Genomic DNA, 24,610 nt, shown 5'->3' on the forward strand with positions numbered 1-24,610 from the left:
GGTCGGCACAACTCCCTTCATTTCGGCAGAATAGTGATGGCACCGCTGTTTACACTTAGATATTTCTTCGTGGTATGAAGGATGATCACAAATCCAGCTGAAGTTTGCACGAAAGAGGCGGTCTAGCGATCAATAGTCACAAGCCTTTAAAAATGGGAATGACAGAAGAGAGGGTTGACAATTCTCTATTATGCAGTCGCATAAGCATGGGGTGCAGCAAATTTTCTATGAAACGATATTACATTACGCTGCAGAAAAAATTTAGAGATTTATCTGATAATAATGAGCAAAAAAAAAAAAAAAAAAAAAAAAAATTACAACGCTCGACAGACGGAATTTATTGTTTTCTAACTCAAGAAGAAAGTGGTTCTAAGCACTATGGGACTTAACACCTAAGGTCATCAGTCCCCTAGACTTAAAACTACTTAAACCTAACTCACCTAATGACGAAACTTCCTGACAGATTAAAAATGTGTGCCGGACCGAGACTCGAACTCGGGACCTTTGCCTTTCGCGGGCAAGTGCTTAGAAACTGTGAGGACGGGTTGTGAGTCGTGCTTGGGTAGCTCAGTTGGTAGAGCACTTGGCCGAGAAAGCCAAAGGTCCCGAGTTCGAGTCTCGGTCCAGCACACAATTTGAATCTGCCAGGAAGTTTCACATCAGCGCACACTCCGCTACAGAGTGAAAATATCATTCTGGTTACCGAAGGACATCAAACACATCCATGCCCGGGGCAATATTCGAACCTGCGACCGTATCAGCAGCGCGGTTCTGGACTGAAGCGCCTAGAACCGCTCACCTACAGCGACTGGCTAACTCAAGAAGAACTTTGTGCGAAATTTTCAGGATTGCAGCACGTGACGAAATTGTTGGTATGAATAGTATAATTCTGAAGTTGCACACATTATTGCAACAGTTTTCAATGGAACTCAACGAAGAGTATGGAGACTTCATATATTATTGCAAAATAAGTTTGTTGAAGGGAGCAGACATCCTTCTTTCTTCCGCAATGGTAGATCGACTGCAGACGCAGCATTTGTGATGCAACAGGTCTCTGAAAAACATGCGAAACTTAAGCTCGAGACCCACTTACCAATTGCTAATCTGGATAAATCCGTTGGTAACCATAAGTACATTTTTTCATTAATATATTACTATTTTATTGACTTTCTTTAAAATATTATTTTAATTACGCATTTTGAAGCACAAATCCGTCTACAAGATTCCAGATTTCTGCTTTAAAACTTCTGCTATAGACATTTTTCATGCTGTGTACTTATACGCTTATCATAAGCTCGTTAATGTTTCGTAGAACCTGTAGCCACTCTTTCGTCTGCCATAGAAACTTTATTTTTGGTTGTGAACAGCGAAGACATGTTTTATGGAAGCCGCTAGAACTTAGAGATCGGCTGGTTACTAGTATTGACTGGCGCGGAAAATCAGTTATCAAGGCCCACACGGCTTGTGGATAAAGGGACGCCATTCGCTTCCGAATGCTGTCGTCAACACGCTTTGCTTTATAAATTGTACATTTGGGGTACGATCTTATGGAACCAAACTGCTTAGGTCATCGGTCCCAAAGCTTACACACTACTTAATCTAACTTCAACTAACTTACGCTATGGACAACACAGACACCCACGCCCGAGGAAGGACTCGAACCTCGGACGCTTTGCTTTCCTGCATCCTACGACATGGACTTCCTGAACTACAGGATGATCCAAAAGCCCGTTAATATTTGAAAATTCAGTACTTTACGGAATAAAGTAGGTAGAGAGTTAAAAACTGACCACCTGCTTGAAGTGACGTGGGGTGTATTGACGTCAGAAAAGGCTTAGAAACCCGTTGTTTCCCTGGTACTTATTTATACATGTGCCAGAGAATTCAGATATGTGGAATTCGTTTTTGTCTTATAAAGCTCCTTTGTATACACCATTTGAAATAGTATGCTTTCGGTCATGAACGAAGAGCTTGTTTACTTCACTCATATGAGAGAGGGCTCGTAGAGCTAGCTGTGCGAAAAGCGACTGACACTAAGACTCACGCCCACAACACGCAGCGTCTGGTCTTGTGTTTTGTTTTGTGGCCATGACATAAGATAAGCTCACCGGCAATTGTACTTGTTTAAAGCGAAATAGTACTCGTGAACTGTTAGGAATAAGCGGGATTCGGCGAGTTAAACCTCGCTCACCTGCGCCACTTTCCATCAAAACTTCTGCTTCTATGACATTACGTTAGACAGAAGTAACTTTAAGGCTCTGTGAGTGAAGAGTTCTGAGTCGTAAGATAATGCAGCACTCTCGATCAGAACTGCGTCGTGCCTCGGTTTGGGAAGGAGCTTCCAAAGGACGAGTGAAAGAGAAAGATATTCTTGCGTCGCAGGAAGTCTCGACTAAGGATCTTCATTCGATTCTCGAGAGCGCATAGTCCTCAGCCTTTCAGCTGTTCTGATTTATTCAGAAAGATCCATAGTTTTCTAGATATTTTTCTTCACAAACAAAAACAAATCAAAATCTAATGAGTAGGCGCCTAAATGACATGGCAAACTTAATAAATTCGCTTTAACTAGGAAAGAATATAAATGAAACCTATCGAAGAACCAGTGCAATGTCGTTACGTTTTTAACACGCAAGGTGAAATCAGTAAATCCATATATCCTACCAAAGTAAATTCAATGTTAGTTTGTATTCGTTAAAATAAGACTGCGACACTTAATCCTGTCACTGACGTCAGCTTCCGAAAATACACTCTAAGAAGGGGAGGGGGGGGGGGGGAGAGAGAAAATCTACGCACCAACGAAAGAGTTATCAGAATGCGATGGAAGTCAGAGACATCTTATAAATGTGCGAACAAAAAAATGATTGCAGTTTTAGAGAAACTGGTTGACTTATTCAAGAGAAGATCTTCACATACTGAGCAAGTCAACAACGCATCGGTTCACTTTTGGCTTTGGAGTTATTCGGCTTGGAATTGACTGAGAGAGTTGTAGGATGTCTTTCTCATGGATATAGTGTCAAATTATGTCCATTTGGCGCGTCAGATCATCAAAATCCCAGGCTGGTTGTAGGACACTGCCCATAATGCTCCAAACGTTCTCATCTGGGAAGAGATCAGAAGACCTTGCTGGCCAAGGTAGGGTTTGGCAAGCAAGAACACAAGCAGTAGAAATTCTCGCCGTAGGCAGGCGTTATCCTGGATAGCTTGAAACGAAGTGCATCAAAACGAGGTGTAAAATATTGTTGGCGTTCCGCTGTGCTGTAAGGGTGGCGATTATGACAGTCAAAGGGGTCTTGTTATGAGATGAAATGGCACCCCAGACCATCACTCTTGGTTGTCGGGCGTCGGTCAGGTTGGTATTACACCGCTGTCCATGGTGTCTCCAGACATGTCATCGCAGGTCAACGAGGATGAATTCGAAGCGGAACTCGTTACTGAAGACAATTCTACTCCAGTCAACGGGATGCCAGGCCGAAGACATGTCTGGAGACGCGCTGACCAGGAGTGGGACACCAGCCTAGTTGTTGCCTACCATACAGCCCGACAACCAGGACTGACGGTTCATTTCATAGCAGGTCCCTTTCGCTACCATGCACGACACCCTGACGGCACAGTGGTACATCGACGATATTCTATGCCCCCTTATGGAAAGCTATCCTGGGCTGCATTTCACCGTGGTAATGCTCCCCCCTCCCACACAAGGCGAGAGTTTCTGCTTCTTGTCTTTGTTCTTGCCGAACCCTACCTTGGTCCCTAAGGCCGCCGTATCTCTCCCCAGTTGAAAACGTTTGGAGTACTACAGGCAGGTCACTCTAGCTAGCTCGACATTTTGACGATCTGACGCGCCAAATGCGCAGAATTTGAGGCGATATCTCTCAACAGGACATCCAGCAACTTTACCAATCGATGCCAAGCAAAAAAGCCGCTTGGATAAGAGCCAGAGGTGGACTAACGTATTATTCACTTGGTCAATAAATGAAGCTCTTTCCCTTGAATGAGTAAACCAAGTTATCTAAAACTCTAATCATACGTACATCACATCAACTGATTTCCGTCCTCAGAATGAGATTTTTCACTCTGCAGCTGAGCGTGCGCTGATATGAAACTTCCTGGCAGATTAAAACTGTGTGCCGGACCGAGACTCGAACTCGGGACCTTTGCCTTTCGCGGGCAAGTTCTCTACCATCTGAGCTATCCAAGCATGACTCCCTCCTCCCGTCCTCACAGTAGGACACGAGGTACTGGCGGAAGTAAAGCTGTGAGGACGGGGCGTGAGTCGTGCTTGGGTAGCTCAGATGGTAGAGAACTTGCCCGCGAAAGGCAAAGGTCCCGAGTTCGAGTCTCGGTCCGGCACACAGTTTTAATCTGACAGGAAGTTTGATTTCCGTCCTATTCGGACAATTCCTTAGTGTAGCATCTCTTTTATGTCTTAGAGTGTACTTCTGTCACTGAGGCAAACCAACTTTCATAGGAAAGCAGTCAAATATTGCCTACAGAAGATATCACCATCATGATAATTGAAGCTTTATGATTAGTCTTCGTATCGAGGATCTCTAAACGCTCCTAATTTATGGCAGTGAATGCATGTAGCTCGCAAATACTAGTGGCTCCAACACACGACCCTGAGGGACGCTAAGCATTACGCAGTGTCAGAGCATTACGCGTCTCCGCGGAGCAGCCTCGAGTGAGCGGCAGCTGTCGGTAGCTGCTGGTGCATGCCGCGCCAGTGCTCTCCTGGCGGGCCGGCAGCCTCTGGGGAATGCAGACGGCGCATTGCACCGCCGTCTGCCAGCCGTCTGCCCTCATCTGGGTCGCCAGGACTCGCCAGCCAGTCACGACCGACTCGGCCGCTCTGCCGGGCTGCGCTGCGGCTCTGCCCAGACCGTGCCTTAACAGGAAAATCCAACGTCACGTGCAATTTCCTCCTACAATTCCTCCTTTCACTTGCCAGTAACGTAGCCAGGAAAGTTGTACTTCTTACCTTTCTTAACGGTGCTGCTTTATCGGTATGCATGCGGCGGCATGTAAATCTAATATGTTCCAAAATGCCGCCCGTAAAAAAAAGATTTTCTAGTGATCACACCTCCGCTTCAGTTGGTAACAGAAAGGTAGCTCAAGTGCTTTCGATAGCCCTTGAACTGGAGATCATTTATACACCCAGTAGAAGAATGAAATTAGAATTATATTATTACCTTCAGCTGCTAACGGGCGTTGATATATATCAGCGGGGACAGGTGAAAATGTATGCCCCGACCGGGATCGAACCCGGGATCTCGTGCTTACATGGCAGACACCCTATCCATTTTTTTTTTTTATTAACAGTAAGGAACTGAAAAGTAGTAAGTGCACTCGTTGCGTCGAGTTGGGGACGCACATAACTAAAAACATGCTAGTAGTTGTAGAAAAAGGCACAAAGCAAGAGAGCAATGTGCGGGGCTAAGGAAACCATCAAACAAAACTGAAGGGTGGAATCCATACCACCATTAACCAGTGCTACATCTTGCACCGGATGGGAAACAAAAGCTGCGAAGACCTTTTCGCACCGGGGACAAAAAGAGGAAATGGGGCAAATACTGCTACAGAGTGTGATGGTTCACGACGAAACTCTCCATCTGCTATATCATCCGGGTATGACTTCTCGTAATGACCAAGGCAGATCCCACGTCGTACCGTGTAGTGTTCTATCGTCGTCTTGTAATTTTAGCTTCTCTTACCCGTGATGTTCCAGCTACGTGGAGGGTCGTGGAACTCACTCCACAAATAATTTTTACCAGGTCCCGTAAGAGTTCGGGGAATATGGGGTGCATCCGCACAGAACAAGAAGGTCATAGCCGGTGTTGCCAGAACTATATACTTATATCGATATGGTGTCTGTTCTTTCGGACATGTCCGGAAGAACAGACACCATATCCATATAAGCAATAGAAGAATCGTCTTAGTGTCACTTTCCTACAGTACAGTGTCAAAGTATGAACATTACACACTTCTTCCTGCTTAGGCAAATAGAACAAATCGTTTGGTTCTTTTTGCACTTGATGTGGTCAACGGTGGGCTTGGTGAAACTTGTCGAGGCACCATTAGTTCGTGGGTGGTTCCTTAAAAAACCCCACAAATTGATTTTTTACTATATTTTCGCTGTCACAAGCAGATCAAAACCTAGCCTAGAATTCGAAGACGACTACACACAGAAAATGGCTGTAATTTTTACGATATATTCCTAAGCTCTAGATCTCGAACAACCTTGAAATTTTTTTCGTATCTTTATTAGTTCCGAGGTGCAGACGTTCAAAATTACCCCACTAGTACACATAAAATAAGCATGTAAAATCCTGTGCGAGGCGAAAACGTAGTTTATAAAGTCACGTAGCACGGAGAAATATGCGGTAAAATGCCTTCATTATCATCTGGGAACCAAATGCTGTGTACTGAAGCGCACGCAAAGTATTTTGCGCGTCACATACGTTCTGATGTATAAAATTAATTTGCGTTATTACAGTTTCACATAAGTAAACTACCTAAATTTTACTGAGCAATGTATTTTTTTTCACATGAGTTACATGTCTTGTTGCATTGGGATAAAGAAGAGAACCAGTAGAAAAATGCTCCTATTTTTTATTTAAGGGACTCTGACTGAAAAGTGGGGTACCAGCTGTCTCACTCTACTTTCCTCAGCACCTTTGAAAATTTTCTAAAACATTTTGGTATGCGAACATATCCGTGCATTAGTATGCTGGGAGAGAAGAAGAGAGTGGCAGTGGCAAAGAGACGGAAAGTTAATAAAAAGAGGAAGATAGTGGTTGTGTTATAGAAAGAGCAAACAGAGTGGCAGTGAAACATAGTTGACAGTGGCAGAACAGTGACAGGAAAAGAAAGAAGGAGGTGGTGCCAGTCGGGGGGGGGGGGGGGGGGGGGGGAAGCGGAGGAACGGTGGAATAAAGAGAAAGATAAAATGGAACTGGGGGAGAGCCAGTAATAATGAGGGACAGAATATATGGCAATGACAACGAGGGAGAGAGAGATAGTGAAACTGAGAAGAGACAGCAGTAGTAGGAAGGAAGGAATGAGATATTAGCAGTAAGAGAGAGCAAGAGGGAGATAGTGGCAGTGAGAGTAGAGTGAAATAATAGGACAGAGCGAAGGGGACTGTGGCTGTGACACAAGAGGCGGTGACAGAGAGACACAAAGAGATAATGACAATGAGTAGGGCTGAATTAGTGAGCAAGGGCAACTGGGGTTGTATGAGTATGAGAGACTTAAAACCATGGAATAGAGAGGGAGCTTGTGGGAGTCTGAGATAGGCGCATGTTAAAAAAAAGCGCGAATGTGTTCGCAAACCAAAATCATTGGGAAAATTTTTAAAGGTGCTGAGGAAGGTAGTTTGAGGTAGCTAGTATCCCACTTTTCAGTCAGAGTCTTTTAAACACAAAGGAACGTATTCGATTCGCATTTTTTGAGCACCGATAGGAGTATTTTTCCGCTGGTGTCTACTCCTTGTTAGTATTAATGGCTCTTCTTAGGCGATAAGGGCCAATGGTATAAGCGACTTTTTTGAAGGGCACACTGTTGTGGCCTGAAGCCTGGTGACGGACATCTCAGAAACTGCGGAGTTGGACTGCTGTCGCGTGCTAGTTTCGTGAGTATCCGTGGATCTTGGTAGAAATCCGTTGAAACCACGCGTAGGCAAAGTGTTGGACAAGTAATGTTGGGCGGAAGCTTGCTAGGTCTTTAAAGGACGATGATCCGAGTTACACTAGGTCGACGGTCTATAACGAAATTATTTTCACCAACTGTAATGAATTAATTGTGCTCTGAGGACAAAAGATAGGAATCTTATTTATAAAATACGAATCCACAATCTATCAAACTTTGGAGGAAGAGGTATAAATTACTATATCTTTGTGATGTGATCTCTGTCATTTTCCTGTTTTTCTTCTTCTGCCACATCCTTTGTTACCTTTCCTCCTCCTGGCATTGGTCTATTAAGACGTCCGTATCGCTATAAACACATGAAAGTGCAAACAGTTTATTTATTTCTTTGACTTAATGACTCTTGTTTTATTATTTCTTAACATTAATCTCCTTAATATCTAATAAGGAAAGTAGTTCTGCCTTCGCCAAACAATTTTTCTTGTTTAATTAGCCATACATGTTTCGGAGAGGTTCCCGCATATTCACTGCGTTTCGTGTATTATCTTGTTATTACATACTGGTATTCACGAGTCTGCATTTACGGGGTGTGTGAACAGAGCTTCATAATACATAGAGTTTCATTGTTTGTGTGATGTGAAACAGCATGTGTTATGTAGCTCCACTCAAATACCCTGTGGAACCACGACAACGCGATCTCTACAAAATACGACACACTGGAAGGTAAAAATTATAGCTGTGCTGCAAATACCAGACAGACTTGTGAATACCAATACCAAACAGTCTTATGAATACCAAAATGTTATGTCCTCAATACGTTGCAAGTGTCAGTAGCGGTCAGAACAGTTACCTGTGTTGCATGCGATTGCATTATGTCTGAATTCAACGCATTCGAACGTATCATATTTTTGGTGCTCTTACGGTGCGCACTTCCGTAACCAAGGTGTCTGAACTGTTTGGTATTTCAAGAGGCACTGTATCGAAAATTTATACCCCATACAGGGACAGTAGGGAAAAATTATCCGCTAAGGCACAAAACGCACGAAGGTGTGTGAGTGTGGAGTTATCGTGACAAACGATCATTGAAGAGGATTGTGGTGAAAAATAAGAGGAAAACAGCTGCAAAGTCGCTGCGGAACTGAATGTCGCCCTCGCGAATCCCGTCAGCACCAAAACAACACAAAGGGAATGACAAGGCGATCTGGAAATCCAGAACCGATCATGAGTGACAGAAACGCCCGTAAGAGGAAAACGTGGTGCCGAAGCCATAAAACCTGGGCTATGGAGCAATGTAAGTGTCCCAAGAGTAAAACACGGCGGGAGTTCAGTAATTATTTGGGCAGCTATATCGTGGTGTTCCATGGGCCCCGTGGTTCCTCTGCTAAGGATTATGTCACCATTTTGGCTGAGCAGGTCCGTCCCATGGTACAGTGTTTGCTCCCCAATGGTGATGCTGTGATCAAAGTCGACAGAGCTCATGTTCACACAGTCTGCATCGTCCAGGACTGGTTATGTGGCCACAAGGATGAGTTGTTGCTTTTCCTCTGGCACCACAGTCACCAGTTCTCAGTATTATTGAGATTTTGTGGTCTACTTTGAAGAGAAAGGTACGTAATCGCTATCGATCTCCATCATCGTTACTCGAACTTGCCACAGCTATGAAGGAAGAATGGTATACGTTAACCTCGAAAACTACACAGGATCTGTATTTATCCATTCCGAGACGACTGGAATCTGTTTTGAATGCCAATGTTTTTCCCGCACCGTATTAGGCTTGGTGATGTGCTTTCTTTTGTTTCCACATTCTTGTGCATCCCAAGTGTATGGTGTGTCAAGATATTACGGACAGATGTTGAGGGGTTAGACAGGGTGTGTTGGGAAACAACCATTAGGAACCGATGTCTAGAACCGTCATCCAATGACATTAGGTCATCGGTTCGTCAGTAATCATATGTACTCCACGTGCTGTACGCGGAGCTTATCGCAGTGGATTTGGCAGTGTTCGTGCCATTAAATGGCATCAAATGTGTCTTCTCCGTCGGAACAAACTACTGTCGAATGCCCATTCTACATTCGGTAGACCGCTGTTATTTCGACTGCGTGTATGATCGTTGGACGACTTTTCTAAACACGGTTTTCGATATTTAATTTGTCATTCAAGATATCCCCTACAACGTCTCGAGGTTTTTCGTATATAAATATAGGGTATTCATAGATATAACTCAAGACTTCATTAATTTTAATCCTATATTAGATTATAACAACCGATATTCGACATATGACTAGTCAACTGAAAGTTTTATTTTATAGTAGCTGCAGATTTCACGAAAAATGTGGACCCCACCGGAGTAAGATGAGTGTGTAGCCCGGTTCAGAGGGACGGGACCTAGTGCCCAAGAGGAACGAACTTTCGGACAGAGTGTAGAACAACTATTCTGACTTGGCACACGTCATATGGAAACAGACAGCGTTCACCATTGACATGAGACGGGTCACCCATCTGTTTCAGACGCCAACATGGACCGGATACAGCAGTAGTTTGCAATAAATTTGATAAAGTCAGTGGACATCAGACGACTGAGCGGACCGCGGCACAACACCGAAATGGCGGGAACCACGGAAGCAGACCGTAGAGGAAAACAGGTTCACACCAGCACCATAGATATATAAATCGCCCTATGTTTTTTAGATCGTATAAAAATGATAATTTTACTGTTTTTTAATTCTGATAAGTACAGATTTTAAAACCTTGACATCTACATATTTTAATTAAGTATTTTTAATATAAAAAAGGATCTACTGAATACAGTATGTGCAAATGGAATGTAACAAATGTAGCAGACGCCACCTGTCGGTAATAGTGTTATAGTTAATATAAATGACGTGCACTCTGCCAACCAATTTTATGTGACGTAGCATGTGAAAGTTGCTGGATTTGGACGGGTTACTCCTGTAACTGAAATATCAGGTACGTTCTGGTACATCTGATGTTGATTAGATAGGATGAAAAAGATTTGCTTGCGTGAAATAGTAAATTAATATCATTATTTTTACAGAGCTGAAGATGGTTCTGAATGAACCGAAACCGGTCATATGAATAAAAAATTTGCAATCAAGACGGATTTTAAGTAACATTATAAAATCACTGATTGCTGTTATCCCATAAGACATTATGTCTGTTTTTGCAAAGTCAGTGCGCACGGCCGCCAGAGAACTGGAAATGCCACGATCAACAGTGCATAAGAGGTTAGTTCCTTATGCCCATAACGTGCAGCTGTTCCACGCACTAAAGGTGAGGGACAAACCTCAATGCGAAAGGTTTGCACTGGACATGTTATTTGACGTTGTCTCAAAGAATAATTTTGCTGGATTAGATGTCAGTCAGCTTTTCATTTACCCGGCATACTAAACTGTTGTAACGTTCGTATGTGGTGCTCAGAGTGTTCTCATACAGCACGTGAAATGGGCAGAGAGCATCCAAAGGTCAGTGTGCTGGATGGACATAATTCCTTCATTATTTCGTTCTTCTTCAAAGAGCTTCCCATTAACACTGATGGTTTCCTGGACCTCTCTCATGAATTTGCTGTTCCACAATTGGAATACCTAAGAGATGTCATAACCCAGCTACATGAAGCACCATCTAACTGGCTCCTAAGATGTTCGTCAGTTCCAGGATGAAAGGTTTCCGGATAGGCGGTCTGAACAGGATGGTCCGATTCTGTGCCGCTACAATACCGTGATCTCGCATCTCTAGATTTCTTCCTGTGGGCTTTTGTAAAGGATAAGCCGTATCTAACCAGAGGCACAAACCTACAGGACACACAATCGCAATACATCTCAGCATGCCGAGACTTATACATAAGGAGCCGTAGCTGTCTGTTGCACATCCTCGTCCGACAGGAATCGTCGACCTTTCAACGTCTTTTTTAAAGAACCGAAAGTCTGGTAATAGCATGGGCAGAGATCAGGAATATAGAGCGGTTGCTAGAGTGCCCCCCACTTGAGTTGTGCGTAACTTCTGCTGGCCTCATACACTCCTGGAAATGGAAAAAAGAACACATTGACACCGGTGTGTCAGACCCACCATACTTGCTCCGGACACTGCGAGAGGGCTATACAAGCAATGATCACACGCACGGCACAGCGGACACACCAGGAACCGCGGTGTTGGCCACCGAATGGCGCTAGCTGCGCAGCATTTGTGCACCGCCGCCGTCAGTGTCAGCCAGTTTGCCATGGCATACAGAGCTCCATCGCAGTCTTTAACACTGGTAGCATGCCGCGACAGCGTGGACGTGAACCGTATGTGCAGTTGACGGACTTTGAGCGAGGGCGTATAGTGGGCATGCGGGAGGCCGGGTGGACGTACTGCCGAATTGCTCAACACGTGAGGCGTGAGGTCTCCACAGTACATCGATGTTTTCGCCAGTGGTCGGCGGAAGATGCACGTGCCCGTCGACCTGGGACCGGACCGCAGTGACGCACGGATGCACGCCAAGACCGTAGGATCCTACGCAGTGCCGTAGGGGACCGCACAACCACTTCCTAGCAAATTAGGGACACTGTTGCTCCTGGGGTATCGGCGAGGACCATTCGCAACCGTCTCCATGAAGCTGGGCTACGGTCCCGCACACCGTTAGGCCGTCTTCCCTCACGCCCCAACATCGTGCAGCCCGCCTCCAGTGGTGTCACGACAGGCGTGAATGGAGGGACGAATGGAGACGTGTCGTCTTCAGCGATGAGAGTCGCTTCTGCCTTGGTGCCAATGATGGTCGTATGCGTGTTTGGCGCCGTGCAGGTGAGCGCCACAATCAGGACTGCATATGACCGAGGCACACAGGGCCAACACCCGGCATCATGGTGTGGGGAGCGATCTCCTACACTGGCCGTACACCACTGGTGATCGTCGAGGGGACACTGAATAGTGCACGGTACATCCAAACCGTCATCGAACCCATCGTTGTACCATTCCTAGACCGGCAAGGGAACTTGCTGTTCCAACAGGACAATGCACGTCCGCATGTATCCCGTGCCACCCAACGTGCTCTAGAAGGTGTAAGTCAACTACCCTGGCCAGCAAGATCTCCGGATCTGTCCCCCATTGAGCATGTTTGGGACTGGATGAAGCGTCGTCTCACGCGGTCTGCACGTCCAGCACGAACGCTGGTCCAACTGAGGCGCCAGGTGGAAATGGCATGGCAAGCCGTTCCACAGGACTACATCCAGCATCTCTACGATCGTCTCCATGGGAGAATAGCAGCCTGCATTGCTGCGAAAGGTGGATATACACTGTACTAGTGCCTACATTGTGCATGCTCTGTTGCCTGTGTCTATTTGCCTGTGGTTCTGTCAGTGTGATCATGTGATGTATCTGACCCCAGGAATGTGTCAATAAAGTTTCCCCTTCCTGGGACAATGAATTCACGGTGTTCTTATTTCAATTTCCAGGAGTGTAGATCGAGCAGCGTCTTGCGTCGAATCGCGACCAGCGCGGGACTTGGCGAACCATTCCACAATGGTGGTTTTCGACGCAAATGCTTCATCTCCGATGGATGTCTGCTGGTATTTGTCCTTCGGCACCCAAGAAAGGAATAACAGGACGTTGGTCCTGCTTGGACGCATTTGGTAATAACATCACCATAGTTCACTTTCCACATTTAGCACACGCATGTCAGAAAGACACGAATGCCACACTAATCCCTTGCCTACATACAGAGGTGCATTCCGTAAGTGATGTGACAAAATTCATAAAAATTCATTTATTGAATATATTCGTACAAATAATTAAAAATGTTCAAAATAGCACCCTCTTGCGTCGGTACTCCTCTGGAGGCGGTGTTTCCATGCCTGGAAGACATCCTGGAATTACTTTTCCGGAATGTCCTTTAGAGCTGATGTAAGAGGCTACCTCGTAAAGTGCCTACAGCTACTATCACCGTGGGCCGCTGCCGGCGGGCGGGAAGCCGACGCAGCGCGGCGTTGCGAGCAGCGGCTGTGCGGTGGTGGTGTAACGGTGAGCATAGTTGCCTTCCAAGCAGTTCATCCGGGTTCGATTCCCGGCCACCGCAACGGGCGCCAATTCTTACGTATGAGTATGTGAGCCACGTGCTGTTAAATTAACGTTTTCTTTCCGTCGTTGCTCCACGCAGGCCATCCTGTAGTATGTCCGGACTTGTCCCGACTTAGTACCGTTTAGAAATTAAAAAAAGACGTGCTAAGATATCTCAATAATTTCATTTTTACATGAAAGCCTGTCCCTTAATCTACTTTTCTACATAATTTCCGTCAATATTGCGGCACTTGTCATAACGTTGTACCAGTTTTTGAATACCCTCCTCACAGAAGTCTGCCGCCTGACTTGTTAACCACTCCTTTACCCCTGTTTTGACTTCGTCATCGTCTTGAAGACGCTGACCGCCCAGGTGTTTCTTCAAGTGCAAATGGTTCAAATGTCTCTGAGCACTATGGGACTTAACATCTATGGTCGTCAGTCCCCTAGAACTTAGAACTACTTAAACCTAACTAACCTAAGGACATCACACAACACCCAGTCATCACGAGGCAGAGAAAATCCCTGACCCCGCCGAGAATCGAACCCGGGATCTTCAAGTGCAGGAACAGATGGTTGTCACTGGGCGCAAGATCGAGGCTGTACGGAGGATGATCTAGAGTTTTCCATCTAAAGGATGTGATGAGATCTTTGGTCTGATTCGCCACATGCGGACGGGCATTGTATTGCAGCAAAACGATGCCCTTGCTCAACTTCCATGGACTGTTGCTTCGATTCTGGTGAGACGTAGGCCACCCATGTTTCATCGCCCGTAACAATTTGGCTTAAGAAATCATCACCGTCGTTGTGGTACCGCTCAAGGAAAGCCAATGCACTGTCTAAACGTTTGGTGTTTTGCACATCCGTCAACATTTTTGTAGCCAACGTGCGCACAGTTTTCGGTAATTCAGGTGCTCGGTCACAATGCCATACAAAACACAATGAGAAACATTAGGAAAGTCATCCCGCAAGGAGGAAACCGTAAAGCGCCTGTTTTCACTCACCTTATTGTCCACTTTCTGCACCGAACTTTCATTAACGACTGAAGGACGCCCACTCCGTTGTTCATCATGCACATTTGTGCGGCCATCTTTAAATGCTCTCACCCACTTTCTTACCATTCCATCACTCATAATGTTTTCTCCGTAAACTGCACAAATCTCACGATGAATATCGATCGCTTTTAGGCCTTTAGCGTTAAGAAATCGTACAACAGCCCGTACTTCACAGTCGGCGGGACTCACGATTGTCGTAGGCATCTTAAACACTCAGTACACAACGTAAACAAGGAAGAATGGCGTCAGTGCGTAGATTAAGGTACAGGCTTTCAAGTAAAAATAAAATTATTGAGATATCTTAGCACGTCTTTTTTTTTACTTTCAAAACGGTACTTACTTAAAAAACACGCCTCTTAACATGCGCCTCGATGCTTTCAATCGTGTTCCAATGTTTTCCGTTCATGACTTCTTTTAACCGAGGAAACAAAAAAAAGTCAGCGGGAGCCAGGTCAGGACTGTAGGGAGGCTGAGGAACCAATGGGGTCTTGGTCCTGGCCACCAAGTCGTTGACAATGAAGGCGCTGTGACTCGGCGCGTTGTCGTGGTGAACTTTCCACGTGTCCCTGATGTCGCTTCGGCAGCGCGAGACCCTCCTTTTCAGTCTTTTGAGCACTTCCAAGTAGAAAGCTGAGTTCACTGTAGTCCCGGTAGCTACGAATTCCTGGTGGACAATGCCTCTGACGTCAAAGAAGACAATGAGCATGGTTTTGAACCTGGACTTGATCATGCGTGCCTTATTGGGATGGGGTGTGCCACTCTGAACTCTCCCTTTTTGTGTCAGGGTCGTACTCAAAAAACCACGACTCATCACCAGTGATAACTGAGTTTAAAAATTGAGGATCATTTTCACACATTATCAACATTTCTCGGCACCAAAGCACTCGCATGTGCTTTTGTTCGTCGGTCAACACTTTTGGGACGAGTTTGGCACACACCTTTCTCATGTTCAAATCTTCGGTCACAATGCGGGAAGCGGTTGTTTCTGACATGTTTAGCGTTTGTACTATCAACTGAAGGTTCAGCCGTCTGTCATAGACATTTTCGTCGACTCGTGCGGTTGATGGCCGTCCACTGCAAGGTTCGTAGATGATCTCCTTTCGGCCCTCCATGCACGACTTGTGCCATCGGAAAACTTGTGATTTGGACAAGCAATCAGTCCCAAAGGCATGCTGAAGTAATGGAAACGTTTCGGTAGCGGACTTCCCAAGTTTAACGCAAAATTTGATAGCGTACCGTTGCTCTATAGAATGGTCCATTGTGTCGTGTTACGTAAACTCAAGACGGGATTGACGGAAACGCACGTCCTGACTCTCCGGCAGCTCGCAGCCGAATGAGACAAAGAGCATTTTGAAGCTAACACCCCCGTCCACTTAGCATAGTCGATTACAACACGCTGTGGTGAACCGTTGCGTCAGAAAAAAAATTGGTCGCATTACTTATGGAACGCACTCTGTAGGAAGGCGTGACACCTTTCTTATTTATAAATTCTCGTTGATTTCTACAGACTCATGGGTTTAATCTTTCGACATGTTGATAGTGGAGTTTAGAAACAAACGCTTGAGTTCGTAGTAGGCAAATTGATTTCAGTCCTTGTCAGTCCTTCAAATACTGCAACAGAAATTGTGTCGTGCCAATCCTCACTTTCCCTTTGTTCGTTACTTTGATGACCAGCCTTTCCATGTGTCATTTTTGTATGTTACTAATTTTTGTCGTTTGTAATAAAAGCGTTCAAAAATTGTGAAGATTCGTTCTACTGTAGCTTTTTTAGGTAGACAGCATTCGGTTCCGCCATCAGACCGCATCAAATCGAACGGTTAGTATTCGGACTTACGTAAAGGGCTTAAAACAATTTCGTGACTGGAATACGTTACAGCCATCGCTGCTGTTAATGTGCTTTATTGGTAATTGTTTCTCACGCTTTCATCCACTTTTTCAATGCTTTGTTGACCAGATTAACGTTCCTATCTGACATCAAAATATCCATACCGACAGTGCTTTAATCTCATATACTGATACTACAACATGTTCCTAGACATCATTACTTAGAACTGGCAGTGTCAACCACATTCATAGTTTTCTGCACATAAAGGTCAAAATTTACCGACTTAGGTACATAATACTACTGCTATATTGGCTGCGCTGGGCTTCCTTCATGCAAGATCAGAACAATATTTCCTGAATTATGGAGTCTCAAAATCATCTGTTGCAAAATACGGTCAAATTTCTCTCAAAATTTTATAGTGACTTCAACATGTTAACTAGCTCTTCCGGATATCTGTAAAAGCGTATGTATATTGTTTTTAATATTAGTATTCTTAAATAAGACTGTTAGAAACCTTCTACGTATTTATTGCATTATTTCTTACTCTATATTACTACATATATTTCAATTTAAGCTATAGTCTCACAATGTCAGCTACAAAACATAACATATGTTGAATTTTAGCTTATTCTTTATTCAACAACTTTAAAATATGAAGTTGTAAACAAGTGCGGTCCACAAAATAAACGGGTTTCTACAATTCGGCTCCCAGGTATTAAAAGGTTGCTAAACTCTGCTCTGGTTGTCTTTGGAGTCATTTATCATGCTCCTGGTTTGATCCAGTCCGCCTGATATCCTCTGATGTACCACACTTTTCATCTGAGAGTAGCATGCGTAACTAAAGTCTCAGTTATCTGTTAGATATATTCCACTCTCTGCCCTCTGCTCCCCACCCCCCGTTCGCCATAATTTGGTACTAATGAAATGAAATGTCCTGTAGTACTTTAGTGACTAAGCACTGGTTTATGTTTGGAGTTTGCTTGAAGTATTAAGGCAAATGTCGCAGAGAACTTATTAGCGCTTCAAACGTCATTGTCATTGAGGAGAAGTGCTCTAGGACACCGTAACATAAACCCGCAAACGTGGAACATAAGGAGTTCACTAAGATAAAAATTCAACTATAAGTGTGACTCAATCACAGACAGAGAAATATTACGGTTTGGAGACATATACAGGAATTTTTCAGCAAAAAGCAGGAGTAAGGCCGCATATGAAAGACTCTACTCTTGTGAAAGGGTTTCAAAAGATTTTACTGTACTGTTTTCGTAGCAAATGTCTCCTTAATCTTTACGGAAAGCTGCATTGAGGCCATGTAATGGAATGACTGTTGCGGTCTTACCACAGAACACAGAAAGGTGGTGGAAGAGTAAAGTTGCTTTGCTTGTTCACGCGGCTATGAACCCAATTACAGATAATTTCTTTTATGAGAGACGCCATATGTAATATCGGTGATGGAAAATGAAGATTAAAATTCGGTGCTCCTTGTTATGAAGTTTACACAGAATTTGTAACAGCAAAATAGTCTAAAGCGGAATCGCCGGACGAGGATTTGAATCACGGGCCATGTGAATGTGGGTTCAGTACCTTAACCAATGTGTCACCTTTCTCCCTTCTTAACATTTGTCTTGAACGGAACCATGAGATGAGAGTCTACTCGCTCTTTTCAGCTCAGCTTGAAGTAAAAATAATTTAACACCCAGCCACCTATAGAAATCAGCTACAACAGGCCTCTGTTATAGATTTACCTCTCGAAATTAGAGGATGGAAGGGCTACGCAAGCTATAAAGTTGCTTAACTGAGTTCTGCATTATGTTTTAAATTTTTGAACGTCTTTGAGACACAAGGGAAATGAGGAAGATGAAATGTAGCTCTGGAACTGTGTAGTACCAACTGTGTTTTCCCGAACGATTAGACAGGGAAAGAGGCTACAACCAAAATTGAGGCAACGGTGCTTTTAGCTTCATGAAAGTAGCATTCATATATTTCCTCTCCCTTTGATTTTATTGCCCGCTCTGTGATGTTACGTGAAAGCTTGCCACTTAGCTGGCTCCAGTAATCGCTGGAACGTAACACCCATTGCTGGAATTTTTTTGTCGCGTAACGGGTTTTCAGAATCATATTCTGTACATTAAGTGGAACTGTGTCGCAATTTTCGGCTATAACTGCTTGTGAGAGTGATGGCAAATTTTCTTTTCAATTTCCTCAACTTGGTCAGAGATTATACCGACTTCAGTTAACGAAAATAAGTTGCGAAGTAACAGTTACTGTATGCATGTAAGTTACTCAAACGATAAAAATTAGTTTTAGAACAACATGAATGATCAAATTGAAAACAATAATAATATAGTTTCAGATAAATCACATTAATTCTGAGATAATATATTTTTACTCTTTAGAGTAGTATACACGGCAATGAGCAACTGAGACAAATTAAAACTTTGATAACCGGCCACGTAGCTGCACTTTGGCACACATGCTCATTTTAGTATAAGTAACTACTAGCTGAACTTCGCACATTTCATCTGAGTGGACAACTATCGTCCAATAATGTATTTGATTTGAACAGTTGTGATTATCTTTACTTGTTAGAGATTAATCTGTACTGAATTACCTCAAATATTCTTTTTCTACGATAGCAACATTAGAGTGAAGATTTTAATGGATGTATAGGTCGTCCGACTGCTCGTTATATTTCAAAGTCCGCTGTCAACTATTAAGCTGTTGCTTTGTCGTCACTTACTCTTCTGGCGGCCATTGTTTCGAGATATTTATCAGAGGACGTGTTATAAATGTCCTCGTTACACAGTTTTTTTTTCACAGAGACTATTAATGCGCTTGCGTATCGTAATTTAAACAAATATATGTGTAAGTTCCTTTCTCTCTCTCTCTCTCTCTCTCTCTCTCTCTCTCTCTGTGTGTGTGTGTGTGTGTGTGTGTGTGTGTTTGCAGTCTATAACAGTTAATCTTAACAGAGCTAAAATGTATCGTAAAAGATCATATAAACATGCAAGCCTCACAATATTTAAACAGATGAGTTAATTCCCGTTTATAATCACAAAAACATAGGAAGTGAAAGATAAAAATAATGAAACGAGATGGATACCTGACATGTTTGTTCTGTGAAGGGGCAGCGTTAGTTGCAATCTCAGCTTTTTCGCTTCTGATGTTGTTACCTATGAGGAACATTTATTTGATGAATCGTGCCTCGGGCATGGATGTGTGTGATGTCCTTAGGTTAGTAAGGTTTAATTAGTTCTAAGTTATAGGCGACTGATGACCTCAGAAGTTAACTCGCATAGTGCTCAGAGCCACTTGAACCATTTTTATTTGATGAAAATATTATTGACATCCAGGTCTCTACAAAATACTAGCCTTGTGAAAATGCTGGCAATTAGCTGTTAATTACAGAAGTGGAAATAAATGCTCTTTACGAAACATAAAGCACTAGTAGCGTCTGAGTACATTACTGATGAATGTGAGTGAGCTAGCGACGTCATACGAACACCTGGGAGTAACAGTGGGTAGAGAAATAATGTGAAGCGATCATGTCAGCTCAGACATATGTAAAACACATTCAGTGTGTCGATCTGTTGGTAGAATACTGGATTACTGTATTAGATCTACTATAGGGTGGGGAAAATAAAAGTGGTCCTGATGAGTGGAAACGATTGGACGTGAATGTATACATATAACCATATCCCGTCACGTGCGCTCCACTTGTACGCCCGCCACGTCATCCACAGCGATTCAGAGCATAGTGAAGGCTATGTCAGTGCGCATGGAGCGGTGCAAAGGGGACGATGGTACTCACAGTGGAGCAATGAGTGTTCGTCGTGCCACACAACGATTAGTCCGAAAATGGCGTCAGAAACAATCTGTTCTGAACAGCTCAAACAATATGCCGAAACCTGCCCGCTGACCAGAAAATGTGGCTGCAGTTCAGCAGAAAATGCTGCAGAGCCCTACCAAATCAATCCGACGCCTGTCGCAAGAGACCGGCGTATCACGTCGATCATGCGGACATATACTCCACCTGGACCTGCACGAGAATCCCTACCGAGTATCTGTTGTTCATGCATTAAAACCAGCAGATACGCCTCAGCACATCCAGTTTTGCGAAAGGCTGTTCAGTGATATAATGATGGCTTGGACATGGACCTGTTCTTTATGTATGATGAAGCTTGGTTTCACCTGATTGGCTATGTCAACTCAAAATATCACAGGTTCTGGGCAGCGGAGAATCCGCATATGTCCCACGAAATACTACTGCACGACGAGGAGGCTGGGGTTTGGTGTGTAATGTCTCGACGCCGCGTTATTGGTCCCATCATCTTTCATTAGACGCTGACTTGCATTTGTGACAGCATTAACGGAGGCGGGAAAGATCTACAGTTACTTCCAATAGGATTGAGCAACGGCCCATACAGCTATAAGAAACTTGGAGCATATTTACACGATCTTCATAGTTGACAGGGTTGTTAGCAGAGGTCAGTCTAGTCGCGGCCCTATCTGGCCACCGAGGTCATCCGATCTGTCAACGTGCGATTACTTTGCGTGGGGAGCCCTCAAGTCTAAGGTGTGTCGCCTAACGTATATCGCAACAACTTTCATAGTCTACAAGAACTACAATAGAAAATTTCAATGAGATTGCAGCGATTCAAGCAGTCCAGCTTCGATCCGCTTTCAGCAGCTTGCTGACCAGGGCCCTAAAGTGCAAAGAGATGAATGGTGCTCACTTGCAACATCTGCTGCAGTGAGGCTAGTATTGTATTTCCTTTGCTCTGTTGTGTTTCTTTGTACCCTGGAACTCCGTTCTCCAGGCCCCACCCTGTAAATAGGTCCCCTAAAACAACTTTTGCAACTTATACTGGAATACCGCTCAGCTTTATGGGACACATACTACGCACTTGGAGCATAAACAAAGAAGCGCTTGATTGGTTGGTGGGGTCGACTAGCATAAATACCGAAAAAACTTAATTGTCAGGTACTGGAAGAAATTTCTGTGTATTTCCGCTCGCAACCTGTTAGACAATTGCAAGAACCGGATTTTAAGACGAAAACTACGAGTATATCTCGCTACGGTCGCAGGTTCGAATCCTGCCTCGGACATGGATGTGTGTGATGTCCTTACGTTAGTTAGTTTTAAGTAGTTCTAAGATCTAGGGGACTGATGACCTCAGATGTTAGTCCCGCCGGCCACGTTGGCCGAGCGGTTCTAGGCGCTTCAGTCTGGAACCGCGCGACTGCTACGGTCGCAGGTTCGAATCCTGCCTCGGGGGTGGATGTGTGTGATGTCCTTAGGTTAGTTAGGTTTAAGTAGTTCTTAGTTCTAGGGGACAGATGACGTCAGATGTTAAGTCCCATATTGCTCAAGCCATTTGAACCATTTGAACGAGTATATCTCAGCCTTTTATGATACAGCCCATCTGAGACCTAAAGGATAAAATTAGCCTAAAAGAAAAAAAGAAGAAAGCAGACCGTAAGCGGCGTACAAGCAGTCATTGTTTTCGTATTTCATCCATGAGAACGAAAAAATCCTTAATATATGGCAGAATAAAAAGTAACCTTCGTCACATGCTTTACTGTGATCCACAGAGAAAAAACAAGGAATAAACAACAGCGGAAGAACTGTGACTGTTCGATTAATGTGTACGAAGGAATTGTGCTCACAGCGAGAATTAGAAAAGAGGAAAGGAAGGTGGGTTACAGCTTAATATCCCGAACATGCAGAAGGTCATTCGATATGAAGCACTAAATCAAAGAAAGGTGAGGAACAACGACCAGCCGTACACCTTATAATGCAAATATGCCAGCTCTTGGCTTACATACCTGGATTTTTAAAAGCGGGCAGAGACTTCAAGGGAGATTAGGATTTAACTTCCAGTCGACTATGAGATCGTGAGTTCAAGCTCAGATTCGAGAGACAAGAGGAACAAAATCGATAGTTCCATTTTCGACGGAACCACCACAGAAACTTAAATCCAGATGACTAGACAGGGATGTGAACCGCTGTCCTTCCGAGTATGAGTCCAGTCTCTTAACCATTGCGACACCTTTCTAGGTGGCGATGTGAGCCCAGTCACCAATGTACGTGACCAGTATGGTTTGTTCACAACGTCGTGAACGAATATTCAGGAGTATGCAGGAGGCTAACGAAGCAAAACTGGCCCACTGACTCCTACCACATTGACAGCCGAGGTGGGAGAATTGGTGCAGAGGAACAAGCCGCGCTTTTGCCTTGTACTGCTGGCTCTACACAAGTGTTTACTAATTTGGCACAGCAGGCCGAAGTCGACCGACTTTTGCCTGTCTAGAACCAGGGAGGTCTGATTTATGACGTTGTGAACAAGTAGTACCTTCCATTAAGGCTATTATCTGACTGCTCGCTGATAGTTGCTCTCTGGCATGGCCTGGCGTTGGCGAAACAATCCCTCTGATGCTTAGGTATGTTCATGCTGCACCCTCAGGAGCTTTGTTATACCTACGCTGCTGGTAAATCGCTGTTCTTTGGTCACATAAGCGTCATGCTTCTTGCTGTGAACCTTCACGCTGCAACTGTTCACACAGCTAGTTGACTGGATTACTTGCAGTATATGAAGCACAGACAATGTCCTATACATTGTCTGCTCACAATGATAGAAGTTTGTTCACTCCAAATGGCGGTTATTGACAGTGAGAAAGAAGACGAGGTATGGACGCAACCTTTGAATGCAGAACATCCACACTGCGGATCTAACAGCTCAAAAATTATCCAGTGCATTTTTTCAGACAATTATGAACGCTGTAACAAATTTTCCAGTTCATTTTAAATATTATTGAACTATAATCATGTAATATATGAAGATCCGATCCAAATTATTGACGTAATTTTCGTTGAAGAACAATTGATAGGTCTACTCACATAAGGTAATACGAAGGTTTTCCAGAAAGTAAGTTCCGATCGGTCGCGAAATGGAAACCACAGCGAAAACCTGAAAAGTTTTATTTGCAACAGTTAGGTACACCTTCCACTTACTTCATAGTCGCTGCTCCAACTTCGAGTGTTATCGTTGTGTTGTATCAACTTTCAAACATCCTCGTCATAGAAAGCAGCCGCCTGTGCTTTCGGCCAGTTATCTGCACTGGTCTGCAGCTCGTTGTCTGTGGAAAAATTTTGTCTTCATAGCCAGCGGTTCTTTTGAGCAGAGATGAGACTCAGGGTGAGCCAATTACGAATTATATTGTGCGTGATCAAACACTTCTCATCGGAAACGCTGCACGAACGTCTTCATTGCCCCTGCAGTCTGCGGCCGAGAATTGGCATGAAGAAGAAACTGCTCGACAGTTGTATGTGGGCTGCATGACACAGGCGAAGTACCTAACCAGAACCTCATACTTGGCGGGAGACGCTATTCCCTACGCATCTTTACATGCTCACTGTTTACTCAAAACTGAAAAGAGCGACGCGACACGATCGACGGGCATACTAGAGACACTGCCCAACACATCTGTGCAAATCTTTACCAGGTTTTCCCAGTGGTTTCCATTTCTCGACCGATCGGAACTTACTTTCTGGACAACCCTCGTATTACGTCATTTCGAATATACACCATAAACTACATGTGCCACATGCAGATGTTCATGCTGGTTTTCAAAAAGAAAAGGAAGAATTAGGTGAAACAGGTGATCTAATTTCCCAAAATTATTACACCTAATGTTATTAATCATGAAGGGGCTATGATGATCCATGTATTTGTCCAAAAATAGTTGAAATAAGTACCTGTTTATAATAGCCACTTGTAATTCACACAACATTTATGTCTGTGTATGGTGGTTTCATTGGTAGGATACTGGGAAAATGCAGTGAGTTTCAAAGTAGATTGCTTAGAGAACACTATCATGACTCATTTTAGAATATAGCTTGGGATCCATATGAAATAAAATTATCAGCAGACATTGAAAATATTCCAATAATGATGGTCAAATGTTTGTCTGATTCATGAGGGATTATCACGTAAATGTAGGGAACCTCAGCTGGAAGGTAACTGAAGTAAGACA

At 43.9% G+C, this 24,610-nt stretch overlaps 2 non-coding genes across 2 annotated transcripts; both read left to right on the top strand.

Moving 5' to 3' along the window:
* The first annotated feature begins 555 nt into the window (after nt 1-555).
* On the top strand, nt 556-630 carry Trnas-aga. The gene has a single exon. It is a non-coding gene; the product is annotated as a tRNA-Ser (tRNA).
* Nucleotides 631-13,640: 13,010 nt separating this feature from the next.
* On the top strand, nt 13,641-13,712 carry Trnag-ucc. Its single transcript has one exon. It is a non-coding gene; the product is annotated as a tRNA-Gly (tRNA).
* Nucleotides 13,713-24,610: the final 10,898 nt, after the last annotated feature.

This window comes from Schistocerca piceifrons, chromosome 4 (assembly GCF_021461385.2).
Source record: "Schistocerca piceifrons isolate TAMUIC-IGC-003096 chromosome 4, iqSchPice1.1, whole genome shotgun sequence".
Lineage (NCBI taxonomy): Eukaryota > Metazoa > Arthropoda > Insecta > Orthoptera > Acrididae > Schistocerca > Schistocerca piceifrons.